This window comes from Eleutherodactylus coqui, chromosome 7 (assembly GCF_035609145.1).
Source record: "Eleutherodactylus coqui strain aEleCoq1 chromosome 7, aEleCoq1.hap1, whole genome shotgun sequence".
NCBI classification, from domain to species: Eukaryota; Metazoa; Chordata; class Amphibia; order Anura; family Eleutherodactylidae; genus Eleutherodactylus; species Eleutherodactylus coqui.
The window spans coordinates 201,764,024-201,790,433 of record NC_089843.1 but is presented as its reverse complement, the minus strand read 5'-3'; the positions used below and the strand labels follow the sequence as shown (position 1 = coordinate 201,790,433).

Genomic DNA, 26,410 nt, shown 5'->3' with positions numbered 1-26,410 from the left:
GCCAGGTGTTTGGAAGGCTGACGATGTCACTCCTTTGTGATGTCATCAATTTAGAAGCATTAATACCGGGCTTGGCAGCCATTTCAGTCAGTCTCTGCTGCAGCTGGGAGACGGGAGATGGTCTTTATTTCCACCAAGAAGCTGCAGAACTACCGGTAACTGCATCATTTTTATTTTATTCAATATAGGTTTTATTGGTTTCATGGAGGGGGGGAAACTTTTGCCTTATCTCAAAGCAATGTAAAATTAACTTTGACAATGAAACTTAATAAATCAATTTCGAGTTGAACTATATCATGTTTGTCTGTGATATTTTATAAGGTCTACAAACAGGGGAATGAGGGGAGGGTAAGGGGGGGGTAGGTATCTATGACACGGGAGAAAGAAAAAATAAAACAAAAAGGGGGGGGGGGCGGGCTCCGGAATTGTTGTTTCTCTTTACGATTGTGGTTTAAACGTGTTACTCACATGTCCCTGTCTGTAACCACTTGGTAAATAGGGGTGAGCTCCGGGCATCTATCCATATCGCCCAGGTGTGATACAATTTATCATAGCCTGACGGCTCATCTGGAAGCCTCATTCTCTCCATACGCTCTATTTCGTGGATCATTGCTATTTTTAGTGGAGTGCATTTTTTATGCAGCACACAAGGGGGAGACAGCGGCCTACCAAAATCGAGTTGGCTGCTGCTGTGGCTTTCTTTTTTTAAAAAAAAGGTAGGTTCCGTTCTTCCATGGTGAGGAATAGGCAGGGAGGTTCCGTTTTTGCCAGCTGGGGAATGCTTATAGGCAAGGCCTTATCCCTGGTGGTGCGTGTAACGTCAGACCACGTTTTAGACATGCAGCAGCAGCATTCAGTCAGTGGCTGACAAACGAGCTCCATGCAAGTTTACATTAAACAGACACATTTCTTTCTTTACTGTATTGACTGCGGTCTGTAATCGAGCGGTTGAACTGTTTCTGTGTCCATGCATTGAATAAAGCAATACATCCTTGTAAAGTAGGCGTCCGTTCGTTGGAGTTCTTTGCTCCCCGAGTGTTGCTCCATCTCTAAACGTTGGCCTGCGAATACTGCCCATCCCACGTGGAGCGTGTATCTCAGCCCGCGTGGAGTGCTGCAGTCCAATGAGGTATTCCGTGCTACATAGCAAGCCTTGGGCCTGTGTGATTGGGGGTCCGCTGCTGTCTGTCCACTCTGAAGCGCGCATCCGGGGCCGGCCGCTTTTCGACTACCAGCGACTGCAGGTCACACACACAGGCTGGTTGGAATGGCCTAGCATTATCCTGATCCGGAGGTGTAACTTGAAGCTGCGGGGCCCCAGTACAAAGTCTGGAACTGGGCCCCCAAACTATAAAGCGTCATTGATAGCATTGGTTTACAATGTGGGGAAGAGAGACTTTATGGGCCCCCTAGGGCTCCGGGCCCCCTGCACATACACCCATGACCCGAATACGTGGAGCATACAGACGCAGGCTGCCAGGATACGCTGTGCCTGCCCGATGTTTCCAACTTGGCTATTAGCGCAGCGGTAGGTACGAACTATAGAGTGCGGCTGCCATATGAACTGGTGTGTGTGTGTGTGTGTGTTTTGCTTCCAGTTGTACCTGTGCTGTGCACACTCTGGCAGACGCAGCTGCTCAGTGGATACAATGTTGCGAGCAGACGGGCTGAGTGTCAATCAAAGTGCTTGGGTGGTAGCAGCAGCCGCCGCCACAGCTGCGCTGCACCTCTTGCTCGTCGGTTTTGTTTTTCTGCTTTTGGAAACTGCTGTAGGAAAGGGGGTGCACCGGTCCTGGAGGTACTGCAATACCAGGTCAATGCGTGGAGTGGACAGAGCAAGCTCTTTTTCCAGCTCCCTGTTCTAAAAATCCATTTAATATATGGTCCCCAGATAGGGGACGTATCAGATATTAAACTGATAAGAACAGATACTACACTTGATCTTAGCCAAAAGGCCGAGAAGCGATAACCCGAAATGGGTTTCACCTGTAGCCCGGCCCGCCCAACTCCACTTCCAAGGCTTGAGGCAACACGCTCAGCCAGCACTCTGGGCGCACCCACAATGCACCCAGGCAGCTGGGAGAGCTATTAAAACTTTCCATAGCCCCGCCCCACGCCTTCTCAACCGCGCCCAGCCTCACACCCTCAGTCCTTCCTCTTGCACCGTGCTCACGCATCCTAGGCTTGCAGAGCCTGCTGCTGCTGCTACTGCAGGACTCGTCAGCTCCCTACAAAGGATGGTTAAGCCGGCGATGACACTAGAAGCAAGCACTAGTTTGTCTCTGAAGGTGCGTCGGTCGGTCGGTTGGAGGGATCTCTTCGGCCGGCCGCATTTCCAGTGGGGACGGATGGAAACTTTTAACCTAAAATAAGGGAAATTGGCTTCGGCCCCATAGGGCTTTATTGCCTTCCCCTGGGCCAGCATTAGTAGACCCTAGTAAGGAGAATATTAGAGCGGCATGGTCATCCGAAGAACTTAAAAACATACAGCAGGCCTTTTTTGCCCGCCCGCCATACATACATACATACATAACTACAGATTTTATATTTTTTTTTACATATATACATTATATATACACACACACACACACACACACACACACACACACACACACACACACACACACACAATCTTAAATCTATCTTTAATCTATATCTACAAAATCTGTAATTTAGAAATAATCCATATCTATATTCTACATAATAATAATAATAGATAGATAGATAGATAGATAGATAGATAGATAGATAGACTCACTCACATACATGCATACATACATACATACTGTATGCAATTGAGCCAGGTGTTTGGAAGGCTGACGATGTCACTCCTTTGTGATGTCATCAATTTAGAAGCATTAATACCGGGCTTGGCAGCCATTTCAGTCAGTCTCTGCTGCAGCTGGGAGACGGGAGATGGTCTTTATTTCCACCAAGAAGCTGCAGAACTACCGGTAACTGCATCATTTTTATTTTATTCAATATAGGTTTTATTGGTTTCATGGAGGGGGGGAAACTTTTGCCTTATCTCAAAGCAATGTAAAATTAACTTTGACAATGAAACTTAATAAATCAATTTCGAGTTGAACTATATCATGTTTGTCTGTGATATTTTATAAGGTCTACAAACAGGGGAATGAGGGGAGGGTAAGGGGGGGGTAGGTATCTATGACACGGGAGAAAGAAAAAATAAAACAAAAAGGGGGGGGGGGCGGGCTCCGGAATTGTTGTTTCTCTTTACGATTGTGGTTTAAACGTGTTACTCACATGTCCCTGTCTGTAACCACTTGGTAAATAGGGGTGAGCTCCGGGCATCTATCCATATCGCCCAGGTGTGATACAATTTATCATAGCCTGACGGCTCATCTGGAAGCCTCATTCTCTCCATACGCTCTATTTCGTGGATCATTGCTATTTTTAGTGGAGTGCATTTTTTATGCAGCACACAAGGGGGAGACAGCGGCCTACCAAAATCGAGTTGGCTGCTGCTGTGGCTTTCTTTTTTTAAAAAAAAGGTAGGTTCCGTTCTTCCATGGTGAGGAATAGGCAGGGAGGTTCGGTTTTTGCCAGCTGGGGAATGCTTATAGGCAAGGCCTTATCCCTGGTGGTGCGTGTAACGTCAGACCACGTTTTAGACATGCAGCAGCAGCATTCAGTCAGTGGCTGACAAACGAGCTCCATGCAAGTTTACATTAAACAGACACATTTCTTTCTTTACTGTATTGACTGCGGTCTGTAATCGAGCGGTTGAACTGTTTCTGTGTGTCCATGCATTGAATAAAGCAATACATCCTTGTAAAGTAGGCGTCCGTTCGTTGGAGTTCTTTGCTCCCCGAGTGTTGCTCCATCTCTAAACGTTGGCCTGGATCTTCATGGACGAATACTGCCCATCCCACGTGGAGCGTGTATCTCAGCCCGCGTGGAGTGCTGCAGTCCAATGAGGTATTCCGTGCTACATAGCAAGCCTTGGGCCTGTGTGATTGGGGGTCCGCTGCTGTCTGTCCACTCTGAAGCGCGCATCCGGGGCCGGCCGCTTTTCGACTACCAGCGACTGCAGGTCACACACACAGGCTGGTTGGAATGGCCTAGCATTATCCTGATCCGGAGGTGTAACTTGAAGCTGCGGGGCCCCAGTACAAAGTCTGGAACTGGGCCCCCAAACTATAAAGCGTCATTGATAGCATTGGTTTACAATGTGGGGAAGAGAGACTTTATGGGCCCCCTAGGGCTCCGGGCCCCCTGCACATACACCCATGACCCGAATACGTGGAGCATACAGACGCAGGCTGCCAGGATACGCTGTGCCTGCCCGATGTTTCCAACTTGGCTATTAGCGCAGCGGTAGGTACGAACTATAGAGTGCGGCTGCCATATGAACTGGTGTGTGTGTGTGTGTGTGTTTTGCTTCCAGTTGTACCTGTGCTGTGCACACTCTGGCAGACGCAGCTGCTCAGTGGATACAATGTTGCGAGCAGACGGGCTGAGTGTCAATCAAAGTGCTTGGGTGGTAGCAGCAGCCGCCGCCACAGCTGCGCTGCACCTCTTGCTCGTCGGTTTTGTTTTTCTGCTTTTGGAAACTGCTGTAGGAAAGGGGGTGCACCGGTCCTGGAGGTACTGCAATACCAGGTCAATGCGTGGAGTGGACAGAGCAAGCTCTTTTTCCAGCTCCCTGTTCTAAAAATCCATTTAATATATGGTCCCCAGATAGGGGACGTATCAGATATTAAACTGATAAGAACAGATACTACACTTGATCTTAGCCAAAAGGCCGAGAAGCGATAACCCGAAATGGGTTTCACCTGTAGCCCGGCCCGCCCAACTCCACTTCCAAGGCTTGAGGCAACACGCTCAGCCAGCACTCTGGGCGCACCCACAATGCACCCAGGCAGCTGGGAGAGCTATTAAAACTTTCCATAGCCCCGCCCCACGCCTTCTCAACCGCGCCCAGCCTCACACCCTCAGTCCTTCCTCTTGCACCGTGCTCACGCATCCTAGGCTTGCAGAGCCTGCTGCTGCTGCTACTGCAGGACTCGTCAGCTCCCTACAAAGGATGGTTAAGCCGGCGATGACACTAGAAGCAAGCACTAGTTTGTCTCTGAAGGTGCGTCGGTCGGTCGGTTGGAGGGATCTCTTCGGCCGGCCGCATTTCCAGTGGGGACGGATGGAAACTTTTAACCTAAAATAAGGGAAATTGGCTTCGGCCCCATAGGGCTTTATTGCCTTCCCCTGGGCCAGCATTAGTAGACCCTAGTAAGGAGAATATTAGAGCGGCATGGTCATCCGAAGAACTTAAAAACATACAGCAGGCCTTTTTTGCCCGCCCGCCATACATACATACATACATAACTACAGATTTTATATTTTTTTTTACATATATACATTATATATACACACACACACACACACACACACACACACACACACACACACACACACACAATCTTAAATCTATCTTTAATCTATATCTACAAAATCTGTAATTTAGAAATAATCCATATCTATATTCTACATAATTAATAAAGATAGATAGATAGATAGATAGATAGATAGATAGATAGACTCACTCACATACATGCATACATACATACATACTGTATGCAATTGAGCCAGGTGTTTGGAAGGCTGACGATGTCACTCCTTTGTGATGTCATCAATTTAGAAGCATTAATACCGGGCTTGGCAGCCATTTCAGTCAGTCTCTGCTGCAGCTGGGAGACGGGAGATGGTCTTTATTTCCACCAAGAAGCTGCAGAACTACCGGTAACTGCATCATTTTTATTTTATTCAATATAGGTTTTATTGGTTTCATGGAGGGGGGGAAACTTTTGCCTTATCTCAAAGCAATGTAAAATTAACTTTGACAATGAAACTTAATAAATCAATTTCGAGTTGAACTATATCATGTTTGTCTGTGATATTTTATAAGGTCTACAAACAGGGGAATGAGGGGAGGGTAAGGGGGGGGTAGGTATCTATGACACGGGAGAAAGAAAAAATAAAACAAAAAGGGGGGGGGGGCGGGCTCCGGAATTGTTGTTTCTCTTTACGATTGTGGTTTAAACGTGTTACTCACATGTCCCTGTCTGTAACCACTTGGTAAATAGGGGTGAGCTCCGGGCATCTATCCATATCGCCCAGGTGTGATACAATTTATCATAGCCTGACGGCTCATCTGGAAGCCTCATTCTCTCCATACGCTCTATTTCGTGGATCATTGCTATTTTTAGTGGAGTGCATTTTTTATGCAGCACACAAGGGGGAGACAGCGGCCTACCAAAATCGAGTTGGCTGCTGCTGTGGCTTTCTTTTTTTAAAAAAAAGGTAGGTTCCGTTCTTCCATGGTGAGGAATAGGCAGGGAGGTTCGGTTTTTGCCAGCTGGGGAATGCTTATAGGCAAGGCCTTATCCCTGGTGGTGCGTGTAACGTCAGACCACGTTTTAGACATGCAGCAGCAGCATTCAGTCAGTGGCTGACAAACGAGCTCCATGCAAGTTTACATTAAACAGACACATTTCTTTCTTTACTGTATTGACTGCGGTCTGTAATCGAGCGGTTGAACTGTTTCTGTGTCCATGCATTGAATAAAGCAATACATCCTTGTAAAGTAGGCGTCCGTTCGTTGGAGTTCTTTGCTCCCCGAGTGTTGCTCCATCTCTAAACGTTGGCCTGGATCTTCATGGACGAATACTGCCCATCCCACGTGGAGCGTGTATCTCAGCCCGCGTGGAGTGCTGCAGTCCAATGAGGTATTCCGTGCTACATAGCAAGCCTTGGGCCTGTGTGATTGGGGGTCCGCTGCTGTCTGTCCACTCTGAAGCGCGCATCCGGGGCCGGCCGCTTTTCGACTACCAGCGACTGCAGGTCACACACACAGGCTGGTTGGAATGGCCTAGCATTATCCTGATCCGGAGGTGTAACTTGAAGCTGCGGGGCCCCAGTACAAAGTCTGGAACTGGGCCCCCAAACTATAAAGCGTCATTGATAGCATTGGTTTACAATGTGGGGAAGAGAGACTTTATGGGCCCCCTAGGGCTCCGGGCCCCCTGCACATACACCCATGACCCGAATACGTGGAGCATACAGACGCAGGCTGCCAGGATACGCTGTGCCTGCCCGATGTTTCCAACTTGGCTATTAGCGCAGCGGTAGGTACGAACTATAGAGTGCGGCTGCCATATGAACTGGTGTGTGTGTGTGTGTGTGTTTTGCTTCCAGTTGTACCTGTGCTGTGCACACTCTGGCAGACGCAGCTGCTCAGTGGATACAATGTTGCGAGCAGACGGGCTGAGTGTCAATCAAAGTGCTTGGGTGGTAGCAGCAGCCGCCGCCACAGCTGCGCTGCACCTCTTGCTCGTCGGTTTTGTTTTTCTGCTTTTGGAAACTGCTGTAGGAAAGGGGGTGCACCGGTCCTGGAGGTACTGCAATACCAGGTCAATGCGTGGAGTGGACAGAGCAAGCTCTTTTTCCAGCTCCCTGTTCTAAAAATCCATTTAATATATGGTCCCCAGATAGGGGACGTATCAGATATTAAACTGATAAGAACAGATACTACACTTGATCTTAGCCAAAAGGCCGAGAAGCGATAACCCGAAATGGGTTTCACCTGTAGCCCGGCCCGCCCAACTCCACTTCCAAGGCTTGAGGCAACACGCTCAGCCAGCACTCTGGGCGCACCCACAATGCACCCAGGCAGCTGGGAGAGCTATTAAAACTTTCCATAGCCCCGCCCCACGCCTTCTCAACCGCGCCCAGCCTCACACCCTCAGTCCTTCCTCTTGCACCGTGCTCACGCATCCTAGGCTTGCAGAGCCTGCTGCTGCTGCTACTGCAGGACTCGTCAGCTCCCTACAAAGGATGGTTAAGCCGGCGATGACACTAGAAGCAAGCACTAGTTTGTCTCTGAAGGTGCGTCGGTCGGTCGGTTGGAGGGATCTCTTCGGCCGGCCGCATTTCCAGTGGGGACGGATGGAAACTTTTAACCTAAAATAAGGGAAATTGGCTTCGGCCCCATAGGGCTTTATTGCCTTCCCCTGGGCCAGCATTAGTAGACCCTAGTAAGGAGAATATTAGAGCGGCATGGTCATCCGAAGAACTTAAAAACATACAGCAGGCCTTTTTTGCCCGCCCGCCATACATACATACATACATAACTACAGATTTTATATTTTTTTTTACATATATACATTATATATACACACACACACACACACACACACACACACACAATCTTAAATCTATCTTTAATCTATATCTACAAAATCTGTAATTTAGAAATAATCCATATCTATATTCTACATAATTAATAAAGATAGATAGATAGATAGATAGATAGATAGATAGATAGACTCACTCACATACATGCATACATACATACATACTGTATGCAATTGAGCCAGGTGTTTGGAAGGCTGACGATGTCACTCCTTTGTGATGTCATCAATTTAGAAGCATTAATACCGGGCTTGGCAGCCATTTCAGTCAGTCTCTGCTGCAGCTGGGAGACGGGAGATGGTCTTTATTTCCACCAAGAAGCTGCAGAACTACCGGTAACTGCATCATTTTTATTTTATTCAATATAGGTTTTATTGGTTTCATGGAGGGGGGGAAACTTTTGCCTTATCTCAAAGCAATGTAAAATTAACTTTGACAATGAAACTTAATAAATCAATTTCGAGTTGAACTATATCATGTTTGTCTGTGATATTTTATAAGGTCTACAAACAGGGGAATGAGGGGAGGGTAAGGGGGGGGTAGGTATCTATGACACGGGAGAAAGAAAAAATAAAACAAAAAGGGGGGGGGGGCGGGCTCCGGAATTGTTGTTTCTCTTTACGATTGTGGTTTAAACGTGTTACTCACATGTCCCTGTCTGTAACCACTTGGTAAATAGGGGTGAGCTCCGGGCATCTATCCATATCGCCCAGGTGTGATACAATTTATCATAGCCTGACGGCTCATCTGGAAGCCTCATTCTCTCCATACGCTCTATTTCGTGGATCATTGCTATTTTTAGTGGAGTGCATTTTTTATGCAGCACACAAGGGGGAGACAGCGGCCTACCAAAATCGAGTTGGCTGCTGCTGTGGCTTTCTTTTTTTAAAAAAAAGGTAGGTTCCGTTCTTCCATGGTGAGGAATAGGCAGGGAGGTTCGGTTTTTCCAGCTGGGGAATGCTTATAGGCAAGGCCTTATCCCTGGTGGTGCGTGTAACGTCAGACCACGTTTTAGACATGCAGCAGCAGCATTCAGTCAGTGGCTGACAAACGAGCTCCATGCAAGTTTACATTAAACAGACACATTTCTTTCTTTACTGTATTGACTGCGGTCTGTAATCGAGCGGTTGAACTGTTTCTGTGTCCATGCATTGAATAAAGCAATACATCCTTGTAAAGTAGGCGTCCGTTCGTTGGAGTTCTTTGCTCCCCGAGTGTTGCTCCATCTCTAAACGTTGGCCTGGATCTTCATGGACGAATACTGCCCATCCCACGTGGAGCGTGTATCTCAGCCCGCGTGGAGTGCTGCAGTCCAATGAGGTATTCCGTGCTACATAGCAAGCCTTGGGCCTGTGTGATTGGGGGTCCGCTGCTGTCTGTCCACTCTGAAGCGCGCATCCGGGGCCGGCCGCTTTTCGACTACCAGCGACTGCAGGTCACACACACAGGCTGGTTGGAATGGCCTAGCATTATCCTGATCCGGAGGTGTAACTTGAAGCTGCGGGGCCCCAGTACAAAGTCTGGAACTGGGCCCCCAAACTATAAAGCGTCATTGATAGCATTGGTTTACAATGTGGGGAAGAGAGACTTTATGGGCCCCCTAGGGCTCCGGGCCCCCTGCACATACACCCATGACCCGAATACGTGGAGCATACAGACGCAGGCTGCCAGGATACGCTGTGCCTGCCCGATGTTTCCAACTTGGCTATTAGCGCAGCGGTAGGTACGAACTATAGAGTGCGGCTGCCATATGAACTGGTGTGTGTGTGTGTGTGTGTTTTGCTTCCAGTTGTACCTGTGCTGTGCACACTCTGGCAGACGCAGCTGCTCAGTGGATACAATGTTGCGAGCAGACGGGCTGAGTGTCAATCAAAGTGCTTGGGTGGTAGCAGCAGCCGCCGCCACAGCTGCGCTGCACCTCTTGCTCGTCGGTTTTGTTTTTCTGCTTTTGGAAACTGCTGTAGGAAAGGGGGTGCACCGGTCCTGGAGGTACTGCAATACCAGGTCAATGCGTGGAGTGGACAGAGCAAGCTCTTTTTCCAGCTCCCTGTTCTAAAAATCCATTTAATATATGGTCCCCAGATAGGGGACGTATCAGATATTAAACTGATAAGAACAGATACTACACTTGATCTTAGCCAAAAGGCCGAGAAGCGATAACCCGAAATGGGTTTCACCTGTAGCCCGGCCCGCCCAACTCCACTTCCAAGGCTTGAGGCAACACGCTCAGCCAGCACTCTGGGCGCACCCACAATGCACCCAGGCAGCTGGGAGAGCTATTAAAACTTTCCATAGCCCCGCCCCACGCCTTCTCAACCGCGCCCAGCCTCACACCCTCAGTCCTTCCTCTTGCACCGTGCTCACGCATCCTAGGCTTGCAGAGCCTGCTGCTGCTGCTACTGCAGGACTCGTCAGCTCCCTACAAAGGATGGTTAAGCCGGCGATGACACTAGAAGCAAGCACTAGTTTGTCTCTGAAGGTGCGTCGGTCGGTCGGTTGGAGGGATCTCTTCGGCCGGCCGCATTTCCAGTGGGGACGGATGGAAACTTTTAACCTAAAATAAGGGAAATTGGCTTCGGCCCCATAGGGCTTTATTGCCTTCCCCTGGGCCAGCATTAGTAGACCCTAGTAAGGAGAATATTAGAGCGGCATGGTCATCCGAAGAACTTAAAAACATACAGCAGGCCTTTTTTGCCCGCCCGCCATACATACATACATACATAACTACAGATTTTATATTTTTTTTTACATATATACATTATATATACACACACACACACACACACACACACACACACACACACACACACACACACACACACACAATCTTAAATCTATCTTTAATCTATATCTACAAAATCTGTAATTTAGAAATAATCCATATCTATATTCTACATAATTAATAGATAGATAGATAGATAGATAGATAGATAGATAGATAGACTCACTCACATACATGCATACATACATACATACTGTATGCAATTGAGCCAGGTGTTTGGAAGGCTGACGATGTCACTCCTTTGTGATGTCATCAATTTAGAAGCATTAATACCGGGCTTGGCAGCCATTTCAGTCAGTCTCTGCTGCAGCTGGGAGACGGGAGATGGTCTTTATTTCCACCAAGAAGCTGCAGAACTACCGGTAACTGCATCATTTTTATTTTATTCAATATAGGTTTTATTGGTTTCATGGAGGGGGGGAAACTTTTGCCTTATCTCAAAGCAATGTAAAATTAACTTTGACAATGAAACTTAATAAATCAATTTCGAGTTGAACTATATCATGTTTGTCTGTGATATTTTATAAGGTCTACAAACAGGGGAATGAGGGGAGGGTAAGGGGGGGGTAGGTATCTATGACACGGGAGAAAGAAAAAATAAAACAAAAAGGGGGGGGGGGCGGGCTCCGGAATTGTTGTTTCTCTTTACGATTGTGGTTTAAACGTGTTACTCACATGTCCCTGTCTGTAACCACTTGGTAAATAGGGGTGAGCTCCGGGCATCTATCCATATCGCCCAGGTGTGATACAATTTATCATAGCCTGACGGCTCATCTGGAAGCCTCATTCTCTCCATACGCTCTATTTCGTGGATCATTGCTATTTTTAGTGGAGTGCATTTTTTATGCAGCACACAAGGGGGAGACAGCGGCCTACCAAAATCGAGTTGGCTGCTGCTGTGGCTTTCTTTTTTTAAAAAAAAGGTAGGTTCCGTTCTTCCATGGTGAGGAATAGGCAGGGAGGTTCGGTTTTTGCCAGCTGGGGAATGCTTATAGGCAAGGCCTTATCCCTGGTGGTGCGTGTAACGTCAGACCACGTTTTAGACATGCAGCAGCAGCATTCAGTCAGTGGCTGACAAACGAGCTCCATGCAAGTTTACATTAAACAGACACATTTCTTTCTTTACTGTATTGACTGCGGTCTGTAATCGAGCGGTTGAACTGTTTCTGTGTCCATGCATTGAATAAAGCAATACATCCTTGTAAAGTAGGCGTCCGTTCGTTGGAGTTCTTTGCTCCCCGAGTGTTGCTCCATCTCTAAACGTTGGCCTGGATCTTCATGGACGAATACTGCCCATCCCACGTGGAGCGTGTATCTCAGCCCGCGTGGAGTGCTGCAGTCCAATGAGGTATTCCGTGCTACATAGCAAGCCTTGGGCCTGTGTGATTGGGGGTCCGCTGCTGTCTGTCCACTCTGAAGCGCGCATCCGGGGCCGGCCGCTTTTCGACTACCAGCGACTGCAGGTCACACACACAGGCTGGTTGGAATGGCCTAGCATTATCCTGATCCGGAGGTGTAACTTGAAGCTGCGGGGCCCCAGTACAAAGTCTGGAACTGGGCCCCCAAACTATAAAGCGTCATTGATAGCATTGGTTTACAATGTGGGGAAGAGAGACTTTATGGGCCCCCTAGGGCTCCGGGCCCCCTGCACATACACCCATGACCCGAATACGTGGAGCATACAGACGCAGGCTGCCAGGATACGCTGTGCCTGCCCGATGTTTCCAACTTGGCTATTAGCGCAGCGGTAGGTACGAACTATAGAGTGCGGCTGCCATATGAACTGGTGTGTGTGTGTGTGTGTGTTTTGCTTCCAGTTGTACCTGTGCTGTGCACACTCTGGCAGACGCAGCTGCTCAGTGGATACAATGTTGCGAGCAGACGGGCTGAGTGTCAATCAAAGTGCTTGGGTGGTAGCAGCAGCCGCCGCCACAGCTGCGCTGCACCTCTTGCTCGTCGGTTTTGTTTTTCTGCTTTTGGAAACTGCTGTAGGAAAGGGGGTGCACCGGTCCTGGAGGTACTGCAATACCAGGTCAATGCGTGGAGTGGACAGAGCAAGCTCTTTTTCCAGCTCCCTGTTCTAAAAATCCATTTAATATATGGTCCCCAGATAGGGGACGTATCAGATATTAAACTGATAAGAACAGATACTACACTTGATCTTAGCCAAAAGGCCGAGAAGCGATAACCCGAAATGGGTTTCACCTGTAGCCCGGCCCGCCCAACTCCACTTCCAAGGCTTGAGGCAACACGCTCAGCCAGCACTCTGGGCGCACCCACAATGCACCCAGGCAGCTGGGAGAGCTATTAAAACTTTCCATAGCCCCGCCCCACGCCTTCTCAACCGCGCCCAGCCTCACACCCTCAGTCCTTCCTCTTGCACCGTGCTCACGCATCCTAGGCTTGCAGAGCCTGCTGCTGCTGCTACTGCAGGACTCGTCAGCTCCCTACAAAGGATGGTTAAGCCGGCGATGACACTAGAAGCAAGCACTAGTTTGTCTCTGAAGGTGCGTCGGTCGGTCGGTTGGAGGGATCTCTTCGGCCGGCCGCATTTCCAGTGGGGACGGATGGAAACTTTTAACCTAAAATAAGGGAAATTGGCTTCGGCCCCATAGGGCTTTATTGCCTTCCCCTGGGCCAGCATTAGTAGACCCTAGTAAGGAGAATATTAGAGCGGCATGGTCATCCGAAGAACTTAAAAACATACAGCAGGCCTTTTTTGCCCGCCCGCCATACATACATACATACATAACTACAGATTTTATATTTTTTTTTACATATATACATTATATATACACACACACACACACACACACACACACACACACACACACACACACACACACACACACAATCTTAAATCTATCTTTAATCTATATCTACAAAATCTGTAATTTAGAAATAATCCATATCTATATTCTACATAATTAATAAAGATAGATAGATAGATAGATAGATAGATAGATAGACTCACTCACATACATGCATACATACATACATACTGTATGCAATTGAGCCAGGTGTTTGGAAGGCTGACGATGTCACTCCTTTGTGATGTCATCAATTTAGAAGCATTAATACCGGGCTTGGCAGCCATTTCAGTCAGTCTCTGCTGCAGCTGGGAGACGGGAGATGGTCTTTATTTCCACCAAGAAGCTGCAGAACTACCGGTAACTGCATCATTTTTATTTTATTCAATATAGGTTTTATTGGTTTCATGGAGGGGGGGAAACTTTTGCCTTATCTCAAAGCAATGTAAAATTAACTTTGACAATGAAACTTAATAAATCAATTTCGAGTTGAACTATATCATGTTTGTCTGTGATATTTTATAAGGTCTACAAACAGGGGAATGAGGGGAGGGTAAGGGGGGGGTAGGTATCTATGACACGGGAGAAAGAAAAAATAAAACAAAAAGGGGGGGGGGGCGGGCTCCGGAATTGTTGTTTCTCTTTACGATTGTGGTTTAAACGTGTTACTCACATGTCCCTGTCTGTAACCACTTGGTAAATAGGGGTGAGCTCCGGGCATCTATCCATATCGCCCAGGTGTGATACAATTTATCATAGCCTGACGGCTCATCTGGAAGCCTCATTCTCTCCATACGCTCTATTTCGTGGATCATTGCTATTTTTAGTGGAGTGCATTTTTTATGCAGCACACAAGGGGGAGACAGCGGCCTACCAAAATCGAGTTGGCTGCTGCTGTGGCTTTCTTTTTTTAAAAAAAAGGTAGGTTCCGTTCTTCCATGGTGAGGAATAGGCAGGGAGGTTCGGTTTTTGCCAGCTGGGGAATGCTTATAGGCAAGGCCTTATCCCTGGTGGTGCGTGTAACGTCAGACCACGTTTTAGACATGCAGCAGCAGCATTCAGTCAGTGGCTGACAAACGAGCTCCATGCAAGTTTACATTAAACAGACACATTTCTTTCTTTACTGTATTGACTGCGGTCTGTAATCGAGCGGTTGAACTGTTTCTGTGTCCATGCATTGAATAAAGCAATACATCCTTGTAAAGTAGGCGTCCGTTCGTTGGAGTTCTTTGCTCCCCGAGTGTTGCTCCATCTCTAAACGTTGGCCTGGATCTTCATGGACGAATACTGCCCATCCCACGTGGAGCGTGTATCTCAGCCCGCGTGGAGTGCTGCAGTCCAATGAGGTATTCCGTGCTACATAGCAAGCCTTGGGCCTGTGTGATTGGGGGTCCGCTGCTGTCTGTCCACTCTGAAGCGCGCATCCGGGGCCGGCCGCTTTTCGACTACCAGCGACTGCAGGTCACACACACAGGCTGGTTGGAATGGCCTAGCATTATCCTGATCCGGAGGTGTAACTTGAAGCTGCGGGGCCCCAGTACAAAGTCTGGAACTGGGCCCCCAAACTATAAAGCGTCATTGATAGCATTGGTTTACAATGTGGGGAAGAGAGACTTTATGGGCCCCCTAGGGCTCCGGGCCCCCTGCACATACACCCATGACCCGAATACGTGGAGCATACAGACGCAGGCTGCCAGGATACGCTGTGCCTGCCCGATGTTTCCAACTTGGCTATTAGCGCAGCGGTAGGTACGAACTATAGAGTGCGGCTGCCATATGAACTGGTGTGTGTGTGTGTGTGTGTTTTGCTTCCAGTTGTACCTGTGCTGTGCACACTCTGGCAGACGCAGCTGCTCAGTGGATACAATGTTGCGAGCAGACGGGCTGAGTGTCAATCAAAGTGCTTGGGTGGTAGCAGCAGCCGCCGCCACAGCTGCGCTGCACCTCTTGCTCGTCGGTTTTGTTTTTCTGCTTTTGGAAACTGCTGTAGGAAAGGGGGTGCACCGGTCCTGGAGGTACTGCAATACCAGGTCAATGCGTGGAGTGGACAGAGCAAGCTCTTTTTCCAGCTCCCTGTTCTAAAAATCCATTTAATATATGGTCCCCAGATAGGGGACGTATCAGATATTAAACTGATAAGAACAGATACTACACTTGATCTTAGCCAAAAGGCCGAGAAGCGATAACCCGAAATGGGTTTCACCTGTAGCCCGGCCCGCCCAACTCCACTTCCAAGGCTTGAGGCAACACGCTCAGCCAGCACTCTGGGCGCACCCACAATGCACCCAGGCAGCTGGGAGAGCTATTAAAACTTTCCATAGCCCCGCCCCACGCCTTCTCAACCGCGCCCAGCCTCACACCCTCAGTCCTTCCTCTTGCACCGTGCTCACGCATCCTAGGCTTGCAGAGCCTGCTGCTGCTGCTACTGCAGGACTCGTCAGCTCCCTACAAAGGATGGTTAAGCCGGCGATGACACTAGAAGCAAGCACTAGTTTGTCTCTGAAGGTGCGTCGGTCGGTCGGTCGGTTGGAGGGATCTCTTCGGCCGGCCGCATTTCCAGTGGGGACGGATGGAAACTTTTAACCTAAAATAAGGGAAATTGGCTTCGGCCCCATAGGGCTTTATTGCCTTCCCCTGGGCCAGCATTAGTAGACCCTAGTAAGGAGAATATTAGAGCGGCATGGTCATCCGAAGAACTTAAAAACATACAGCAGGCCTTTTTTGCCCGCCCGCCATACATACATACATACATAACTACAGATTTTATATTTTTTTTTACATATATACATTATATATACACACACACACACACACACACACACACACACACACACACACACACACACACACACACAATCTTAAATCTATCTTTAATCTATATCTACAAAATCTGTAATTTAGAAATAATCCATATCTATATTCTACATAATTAATAAAGATAGATAGATAGATAGATAGATAGATAGATAGACTCACTCACATACATGCATACATACATACATACTGTATGCAATTGAGCCAGGTGTTTGGAAGGCTGACGATGTCACTCCTTTGTGATGTCATCAATTTAGAAGCATTAATACCGGGCTTGGCAGCCATTTCAGTCAGTCTCTGCTGCAGCTGGGAGACGGGAGATGGTCTTTATTTCCACCAAGAAGCTGCAGAACTACCGGTAACTGCATCATTTTTATTTTATTCAATATAGGTTTTATTGGTTTCATGGAGGGGGGGAAACTTTTGCCTTATCTCAAAGCAATGTAAAATTAACTTTGACAATGAAACTTAATAAATCAATTTCGAGTTGAACTATATCATGTTTGTCTGTGATATTTTATAAGGTCTACAAACAGGGGAATGAGGGGAGGGTAAGGGGGGGGTAGGTATCTATGACACGGGAGAAAGAAAAAATAAAACAAAAAGGGGGGGGGGGCGGGCTCCGGAATTGTTGTTTCTCTTTACGATTGTGGTTTAAACGTGTTACTCACATGTCCCTGTCTGTAACCACTTGGTAAATAGGGGTGAGCTCCGGGCATCTATCCATATCGCCCAGGTGTGATACAATTTATCATAGCCTGACGGCTCATCTGGAAGCCTCATTCTCTCCATACGCTCTATTTCGTGGATCATTGCTATTTTTAGTGGAGTGCATTTTTTATGCAGCACACAAGGGGGAGACAGCGGCCTACCAAAATCGAGTTGGCTGCTGCTGTGGCTTTCTTTTTTTAAAAAAAAGGTAGGTTCCGTTCTTCCATGGTGAGGAATAGGCAGGGAGGTTCGGTTTTTGCCAGCTGGGGAATGCTTATAGGCAAGGCCTTATCCCTGGTGGTGCGTGTAACGTCAGACCACGTTTTAGACATGCAGCAGCAGCATTCAGTCAGTGGCTGACAAACGAGCTCCATGCAAGTTTACATTAAACAGACACATTTCTTTCTTTACTGTATTGACTGCGGTCTGTAATCGAGCGGTTGAACTGTTTCTGTGTCCATGCATTGAATAAAGCAATACATCCTTGTAAAGTAGGCGTCCGTTCGTTGGAGTTCTTTGCTCCCCGAGTGTTGCTCCATCTCTAAACGTTGGCCTGGATCTTCATGGACGAATACTGCCCATCCCACGTGGAGCGTGTATCTCAGCCCGCGTGGAGTGCTGCAGTCCAATGAGGTATTCCGTGCTACATAGCAAGCCTTGGGCCTGTGTGATTGGGGGTCCGCTGCTGTCTGTCCACTCTGAAGCGCGCATCCGGGGCCGGCCGCTTTTCGACTACCAGCGACTGCAGGTCACACACACAGGCTGGTTGGAATGGCCTAGCATTATCCTGATCCGGAGGTGTAACTTGAAGCTGCGGGGCCCCAGTACAAAGTCTGGAACTGGGCCCCCAAACTATAAAGCGTCATTGATAGCATTGGTTTACAATGTGGGGAAGAGAGACTTTATGGGCCCCCTAGGGCTCCGGGCCCCCTGCACATACACCCATGACCCGAATACGTGGAGCATACAGACGCAGGCTGCCAGGATACGCTGTGCCTGCCCGATGTTTCCAACTTGGCTATTAGCGCAGCGGTAGGTACGAACTATAGAGTGCGGCTGCCATATGAACTGGTGTGTGTGTGTGTGTGTGTTTTGCTTCCAGTTGTACCTGTGCTGTGCACACTCTGGCAGACGCAGCTGCTCAGTGGATACAATGTTGCGAGCAGACGGGCTGAGTGTCAATCAAAGTGCTTGGGTGGTAGCAGCAGCCGCCGCCACAGCTGCGCTGCACCTCTTGCTCGTCGGTTTTGTTTTTCTGCTTTTGGAAACTGCTGTAGGAAAGGGGGTGCACCGGTCCTGGAGGTACTGCAATACCAGGTCAATGCGTGGAGTGGACAGAGCAAGCTCTTTTTCCAGCTCCCTGTTCTAAAAATCCATTTAATATATGGTCCCCAGATAGGGGACGTATCAGATATTAAACTGATAAGAACAGATACTACACTTGATCTTAGCCAAAAGGCCGAGAAGCGATAACCCGAAATGGGTTTCACCTGTAGCCCGGCCCGCCCAACTCCACTTCCAAGGCTTGAGGCAACACGCTCAGCCAGCACTCTGGGCGCACCCACAATGCACCCAGGCAGCTGGGAGAGCTATTAAAACTTTCCATAGCCCCGCCCCACGCCTTCTCAACCGCGCCCAGCCTCACACCCTCAGTCCTTCCTCTTGCACCGTGCTCACGCATCCTAGGCTTGCAGAGCCTGCTGCTGCTGCTACTGCAGGACTCGTCAGCTCCCTACAAAGGATGGTTAAGCCGGCGATGACACTAGAAGCAAGCACTAGTTTGTCTCTGAAGGTGCGTCGGTCGGTCGGTTGGAGGGATCTCTTCGGCCGGCCGCATTTCCAGTGGGGACGGATGGAAACTTTTAACCTAAAATAAGGGAAATTGGCTTCGGCCCCATAGGGCTTTATTGCCTTCCCCTGGGCCAGCATTAGTAGACCCTAGTAAGGAGAATATTAGAGCGGCATGGTCATCCGAAGAACTTAAAAACATACAGCAGGCCTTTTTTGCCCGCCCGCCATACATACATACATACATAACTACAGATTTTATATTTTTTTTTACATATATACATTATATATACACACACACACACACACACACACACACACACACACACACACACACACACACACACAATCTTAAATCTATCTTTAATCTATATCTACAAAATCTGTAATTTAGAAATAATCCATATCTATATTCTACATAATTAATAGATAGATAGATAGATAGATAGATAGATAGATAGATAGACTCACTCACATACATGCATACATACATACATACTGTATGCAATTGAGCCAGGTGTTTGGAAGGCTGACGATGTCACTCCTTTGTGATGTCATCAATTTAGAAGCATTAATACCGGGCTTGGCAGCCATTTCAGTCAGTCTCTGCTGCAGCTGGGAGACGGGAGATGGTCTTTATTTCCACCAAGAAGCTGCAGAACTACCGGTAACTGCATCATTTTTATTTTATTCAATATAGGTTTTATTGGTTTCATGGAGGGGGGGAAACTTTTGCCTTATCTCAAAGCAATGTAAAATTAACTTTGACAATGAAACTTAATAAATCAATTTCGAGTTGAACTATATCATGTTTGTCTGTGATATTTTATAAGGTCTACAAACAGGGGAATGAGGGGAGGGTAAGGGGGGGGTAGGTATCTATGACACGGGAGAAAGAAAAAATAAAACAAAAAGGGGGGGGGGGCGGGCTCCGGAATTGTTGTTTCTCTTTACGATTGTGGTTTAAACGTGTTACTCACATGTCCCTGTCTGTAACCACTTGGTAAATAGGGGTGAGCTCCGGGCATCTATCCATATCGCCCAGGTGTGATACAATTTATCATAGCCTGACGGCTCATCTGGAAGCCTCATTCTCTCCATACGCTCTATTTCGTGGATCATTGCTATTTTTAGTGGAGTGCATTTTTTATGCAGCACACAAGGGGGAGACAGCGGCCTACCAAAATCGAGTTGGCTGCTGCTGTGGCTTTCTTTTTTTAAAAAAAAGGTAGGTTCCGTTCTTCCATGGTGAGGAATAGGCAGGGAGGTTCGGTTTTTGCCAGCTGGGGAATGCTTATAGGCAAGGCCTTATCCCTGGTGGTGCGTGTAACGTCAGACCACGTTTTAGACATGCAGCAGCAGCATTCAGTCAGTGGCTGACAAACGAGCTCCATGCAAGTTTACATTAAACAGACACATTTCTTTCTTTACTGTATTGACTGCGGTCTGTAATCGAGCGGTTGAACTGTTTCTGTGTCCATGCATTGAATAAAGCAATACATCCTTGTAAAGTAGGCGTCCGTTCGTTGGAGTTCTTTGCTCCCCGAGTGTTGCTCCATCTCTAAACGTTGGCCTGGATCTTCATGGACGAATACTGCCCATCCCACGTGGAGCGTGTATCTCAGCCCGCGTGGAGTGCTGCAGTCCAATGAGGTATTCCGTGCTACATAGCAAGCCTTGGGCCTGTGTGATTGGGGGTCCGCTGCTGTCTGTCCACTCTGAAGCGCGCATCCGGGGCCGGCCGCTTTTCGACTACCAGCGACTGCAGGTCACACACACAGGCTGGTTGGAATGGCCTAGCATTATCCTGATCCGGAGGTGTAACTTGAAGCTGCGGGGCCCCAGTACAAAGTCTGGAACTGGGCCCCCAAACTATAAAGCGTCATTGATAGCATTGGTTTACAATGTGGGGAAGAGAGACTTTATGGGCCCCCTAGGGCTCCGGGCCCCCTGCACATACACCCATGACCCGAATACGTGGAGCATACAGACGCAGGCTGCCAGGATACGCTGTGCCTGCCCGATGTTTCCAACTTGGCTATTAGCGCAGCGGTAGGTACGAACTATAGAGTGCGGCTGCCATATGAACTGGTGTGTGTGTGTGTGTGTGTTTTGCTTCCAGTTGTACCTGTGCTGTGCACACTCTGGCAGACGCAGCTGCTCAGTGGATACAATGTTGCGAGCAGACGGGCTGAGTGTCAATCAAAGTGCTTGGGTGGTAGCAGCAGCCGCCGCCACAGCTGCGCTGCACCTCTTGCTCGTCGGTTTTGTTTTTCTGCTTTTGGAAACTGCTGTAGGAAAGGGGGTGCACCGGTCCTGGAGGTACTGCAATACCAGGTCAATGCGTGGAGTGGACAGAGCAAGCTCTTTTTCCAGCTCCCTGTTCTAAAAATCCATTTAATATATGGTCCCCAGATAGGGGACGTATCAGATATTAAACTGATAAGAACAGATACTACACTTGATCTTAGCCAAAAGGCCGAGAAGCGATAACCCGAAATGGGTTTCACCTGTAGCCCGGCCCGCCCAACTCCACTTCCAAGGCTTGAGGCAACACGCTCAGCCAGCACTCTGGGCGCACCCACAATGCACCCAGGCAGCTGGGAGAGCTATTAAAACTTTCCATAGCCCCGCCCCACGCCTTCTCAACCGCGCCCAGCCTCACACCCTCAGTCCTTCCTCTTGCACCGTGCTCACGCATCCTAGGCTTGCAGAGCCTGCTGCTGCTGCTACTGCAGGACTCGTCAGCTCCCTACAAAGGATGGTTAAGCCGGCGATGACACTAGAAGCAAGCACTAGTTTGTCTCTGAAGGTGCGTCGGTCGAGTCGGTTGGAGGGATCTCTTCGGCCGGCCGCATTTCCAGTGGGGACGGATGGAAACTTTTAACCTAAAATAAGGGAAATTGGCTTCGGCCCCATAGGGCTTTATTGCCTTCCCCTGGGCCAGCATTAGTAGACCCTAGTAAGGAGAATATTAGAGCGGCATGGTCATCCGAAGAACTTAAAAACATACAGCAGGCCTTTTTTGCCCGCCCGCCATACATACATACATACATAACTACAGATTTTATATTTTTTTTTACATATATACATTATATATACACACACACACACACACACACACACACACACACACACACACACACACACACACACAATCTTAAATCTATCTTTAATCTATATCTACAAAATCTGTAATTTAGAAATAATCCATATCTATATTCTACATAATTAATAAGATAGATAGATAGATAGATAGATAGATAGATAGATAGACTCACTCACATACATGCATACATACATACATACTGTATGCAATTGAGCCAGGTGTTTGGAAGGCTGACGATGTCACTCCTTTGTGATGTCATCAATTTAGAAGCATTAATACCGGGCTTGGCAGCCATTTCAGTCAGTCTCTGCTGCAGCTGGGAGACGGGAGATGGTCTTTATTTCCACCAAGAAGCTGCAGAACTACCGGTAACTGCATCATTTTTATTTTATTCAATATAGGTTTTATTGGTTTCATGGAGGGGGGGAAACTTTTGCCTTATCTCAAAGCAATGTAAAATTAACTTTGACAATGAAACTTAATAAATCAATTTCGAGTTGAACTATATCATGTTTGTCTGTGATATTTTATAAGGTCTACAAACAGGGGAATGAGGGGAGGGTAAGGGGGGGGTAGGTATCTATGACACGGGAGAAAGAAAAAATAAAACAAAAAGGGGGGGGGGGCGGGCTCCGGAATTGTTGTTTCTCTTTACGATTGTGGTTTAAACGTGTTACTCACATGTCCCTGTCTGTAACCACTTGGTAAATAGGGGTGAGCTCCGGGCATCTATCCATATCGCCCAGGTGTGATACAATTTATCATAGCCTGACGGCTCATCTGGAAGCCTCATTCTCTCCATACGCTCTATTTCGTGGATCATTGCTATTTTTAGTGGAGTGCATTTTTTATGCAGCACACAAGGGGGAGACAGCGGCCTACCAAAATCGAGTTGGCTGCTGCTGTGGCTTTCTTTTTTTAAAAAAAAGGTAGGTTCCGTTCTTCCATGGTGAGGAATAGGCAGGGAGGTTCGGTTTTTGCCAGCTGGGGAATGCTTATAGGCAAGGCCTTATCCCTGGTGGTGCGTGTAACGTCAGACCACGTTTTAGACATGCAGCAGCAGCATTCAGTCAGTGGCTGACAAACGAGCTCCATGCAAGTTTACATTAAACAGACACATTTCTTTCTTTACTGTATTGACTGCGGTCTGTAATCGAGCGGTTGAACTGTTTCTGTGTCCATGCATTGAATAAAGCAATACATCCTTGTAAAGTAGGCGTCCGTTCGTTGGAGTTCTTTGCTCCCCGAGTGTTGCTCCATCTCTAAACGTTGGCCTGGATCTTCATGGACGAATACTGCCCATCCCACGTGGAGCGTGTATCTCAGCCCGCGTGGAGTGCTGCAGTCCAATGAGGTATTCCGTGCTACATAGCAAGCCTTGGGCCTGTGTGATTGGGGGTCCGCTGCTGTCTGTCCACTCTGAAGCGCGCATCCGGGGCCGGCCGCTTTTCGACTACCAGCGACTGCAGGTCACACACACAGGCTGGTTGGAATGGCCTAGCATTATCCTGATCCGGAGGTGTAACTTGAAGCTGCGGGGCCCCAGTACAAAGTCTGGAACTGGGCCCCCAAACTATAAAGCGTCATTGATAGCATTGGTTTACAATGTGGGGAAGAGAGACTTTATGGGCCCCCTAGGGCTCCGGGCCCCCTGCACATACACCCATGACCCGAATACGTGGAGCATACAGACGCAGGCTGCCAGGATACGCTGTGCCTGCCCGATGTTTCCAACTTGGCTATTAGCGCAGCGGTAGGTACGAACTATAGAGTGCGGCTGCCATATGAACTGGTGTGTGTGTGTGTGTGTGTTTTGCTTCCAGTTGTACCTGTGCTGTGCACACTCTGGCAGACGCAGCTGCTCAGTGGATACAATGTTGCGAGCAGACGGGCTGAGTGTCAATCAAAGTGCTTGGGTGGTAGCAGCAGCCGCCGCCACAGCTGCGCTGCACCTCTTGCTCGTCGGTTTTGTTTTTCTGCTTTTGGAAACTGCTGTAGGAAAGGGGGTGCACCGGTCCTGGAGGTACTGCAATACCAGGTCAATGCGTGGAGTGGACAGAGCAAGCTCTTTTTCCAGCTCCCTGTTCTAAAAATCCATTTAATATATGGTCCCCAGATAGGGGACGTATCAGATATTAAACTGATAAGAACAGATACTACACTTGATCTTAGCCAAAAGGCCGAGAAGCGATAACCCGAAATGGGTTTCACCTGTAGCCCGGCCCGCCCAACTCCACTTCCTATGCAGGCTTGAGGCAACACGCTCAGGCCAGCACTCTGGGCGCACTTCCACAATGCACCCAGGCAGCTGGGAGAGCTATTAAAACTTTCCATAGCCCGCCCGCTTTCCCGCGCCCGCACGCCTTCTCACCACTCAGTCGTCTCCGTAGCCTCACACCCTCAGTCATCTTCTTGCCTTGCAGAGCTTGCTAGCTGCTGCTACTGCAGGACTAGCGTCAGCTCTGCCTGCTAAGCTGCTACTGCAGGACTCGTCAGCTCCTACAAAGGATGGTTAAGCGGCGATGACACTAGAAGCAAGCACTTAGTTTGTCTCTGAAGGTGCGTCGTCGGTCGGATCGGTTGGAGGGATCTCTTCGGCCGGACCGCATTTCCAGTGGGGACGGATGGAAACTTTTAACCTAAAATAAGGGAAATTGGCTTCGGCCCCATAGGGCTTTATTGCCTTCCCCTGGGCCAGCATTAGTAGACCCTAGTAAGGAGAATATTAGAGCGGCATGGTCATCCGAAGAACTTAAAAACATACAGCAGGCCTTTTTTGCCCGCCCGCCATACATACATACATACATAACTACAGATTTTATATTTTTTTTTACATATATACATTATATATACACACACACACACACACACACACACACACACACACACACACACACACACACACACACACAATCTTAAATCTATCTTTAATCTATATCTACAAAATCTGTAATTTAGAAATAATCCATATCTATATTCTACATAATTAATAAAGATAGATAGATAGATAGATAGATAGATAGATAGACTCACTCACATACATGCATACATACATACATACTGTATGCAATTGAGCCAGGTGTTTGGAAGGCTGACGATGTCACTCCTTTGTGATGTCATCAATTAGAAGCATTAATACCGGGCTTGGCAGCCATTTCAGTCAGTCTCTGCTGCAGCTGGGAGACGGGAGATGGTCTTTATTTCCACCAAGAAGCTGCAGAACTACCGGTAACTGCATCATTTTTATTTTATTCAATATAGGTTTTATTGGTTTCATGGAGGGGGGGAAACTTTTGCCTTATCTCAAAGCAATGTAAAATTAACTTTGACAATGAAACTTAATAAATCAATTTCGAGTTGAACTATATCATGTTTGTCTGTGATATTTTATAAGGTCTACAAACAGGGGAATGAGGGGAGGGTAAGGGGGGGGTAGGTATCTATGACACGGGAGAAAGAAAAAATAAAACAAAAAGGGGGGGGGGCGGGCTCCGGAATTGTTGTTTCTCTTTACGATTGTGGTTTAAACGTGTTACTCACATGTCCCTGTCTGTAACCACTTGGTAAATAGGGGTGAGCTCCGGGCATCTATCCATATCGCCCAGGTGTGATACAATTTATCATAGCCTGACGGCTCATCTGGAAGCCTCATTCTCTCACATACGTCAGCTTCTATTTCGTGGATCATTGCTATTTTAGTGGAGTGCATTTTTTATGCAGCACACAAGGGGAGACAGCGGCCTACCAAAATCGAGTTGGCTGCTGCTGTGGCTTTCTTTTTTTAAAAAAAGGTAGGTTCCGTTCTTCCATGGTGAGGAATAGGCAGGGAGGTTCGGTTTTTGCCAGCTGGGGAATGCTTATAGGCAAGGCCTTATCCCTGGTGGTGCGTGTAACGTCAGACCACGTTTTAGACATGCAGCAGCAGCATTCAGTCAGTGGCTGACAAACGAGCTCCATGCAAGTTTACATTAAACAGACACATTTCTTTCTTTACTGTATTGACTGCGGTCTGTAATCGAGCGGTTGAACTGTTTCTGTGTCCATGCATTGAATAAAGCAATACATCCTTGTAAAGTAGGCGTCCGTTCGTTGGAGTTCTTTGCTCCCCGAGTGTTGCTCCATCTCTAAACGTTGGCCTGGATCTTCATGGACGAATACTGCCCATCCCACGTGGAGCGTGTATCA

At 47.9% G+C, this 26,410-nt stretch overlaps 9 non-coding genes across 9 annotated transcripts; all 9 read right to left on the bottom strand.

Annotated features, from left to right (window-relative positions):
* Window positions 1–1,776: 1,776 nt before the first annotated feature.
* Window positions 1,777–1,967, bottom strand: LOC136573751 (U2 spliceosomal RNA). Its single transcript, XR_010785972.1, has one exon. It is a non-coding gene; the product is annotated as a U2 spliceosomal RNA (small nuclear RNA).
* A 2,622-nt stretch (window positions 1,968–4,589) lies between these two features.
* LOC136573750 (U2 spliceosomal RNA) lies at window positions 4,590–4,780 on the bottom strand. Its single transcript, XR_010785971.1, has one exon. It is a non-coding gene; the product is annotated as a U2 spliceosomal RNA (small nuclear RNA).
* A 2,613-nt stretch (window positions 4,781–7,393) lies between these two features.
* LOC136573749 (U2 spliceosomal RNA) lies at window positions 7,394–7,584 on the bottom strand. The gene has a single exon (XR_010785970.1). It is a non-coding gene; the product is annotated as a U2 spliceosomal RNA (small nuclear RNA).
* A 2,594-nt stretch (window positions 7,585–10,178) lies between these two features.
* On the bottom strand, window positions 10,179–10,369 carry LOC136573748 (U2 spliceosomal RNA). The gene has a single exon (XR_010785969.1). It is a non-coding gene; the product is annotated as a U2 spliceosomal RNA (small nuclear RNA).
* Window positions 10,370–12,988: 2,619 nt separating this feature from the next.
* LOC136573747 (U2 spliceosomal RNA) lies at window positions 12,989–13,179 on the bottom strand. The gene has a single exon (XR_010785968.1). It is a non-coding gene; the product is annotated as a U2 spliceosomal RNA (small nuclear RNA).
* A 2,617-nt stretch (window positions 13,180–15,796) lies between these two features.
* Window positions 15,797–15,987, bottom strand: LOC136573746 (U2 spliceosomal RNA). The gene has a single exon (XR_010785967.1). It is a non-coding gene; the product is annotated as a U2 spliceosomal RNA (small nuclear RNA).
* Window positions 15,988–18,608: 2,621 nt separating this feature from the next.
* On the bottom strand, window positions 18,609–18,799 carry LOC136573745 (U2 spliceosomal RNA). The gene has a single exon (XR_010785966.1). It is a non-coding gene; the product is annotated as a U2 spliceosomal RNA (small nuclear RNA).
* Window positions 18,800–21,416: 2,617 nt separating this feature from the next.
* On the bottom strand, window positions 21,417–21,607 carry LOC136573744 (U2 spliceosomal RNA). Its single transcript, XR_010785965.1, has one exon. It is a non-coding gene; the product is annotated as a U2 spliceosomal RNA (small nuclear RNA).
* Window positions 21,608–24,226: 2,619 nt separating this feature from the next.
* Window positions 24,227–24,417, bottom strand: LOC136573743 (U2 spliceosomal RNA). Its single transcript, XR_010785964.1, has one exon. It is a non-coding gene; the product is annotated as a U2 spliceosomal RNA (small nuclear RNA).
* Window positions 24,418–26,410: the final 1,993 nt, after the last annotated feature.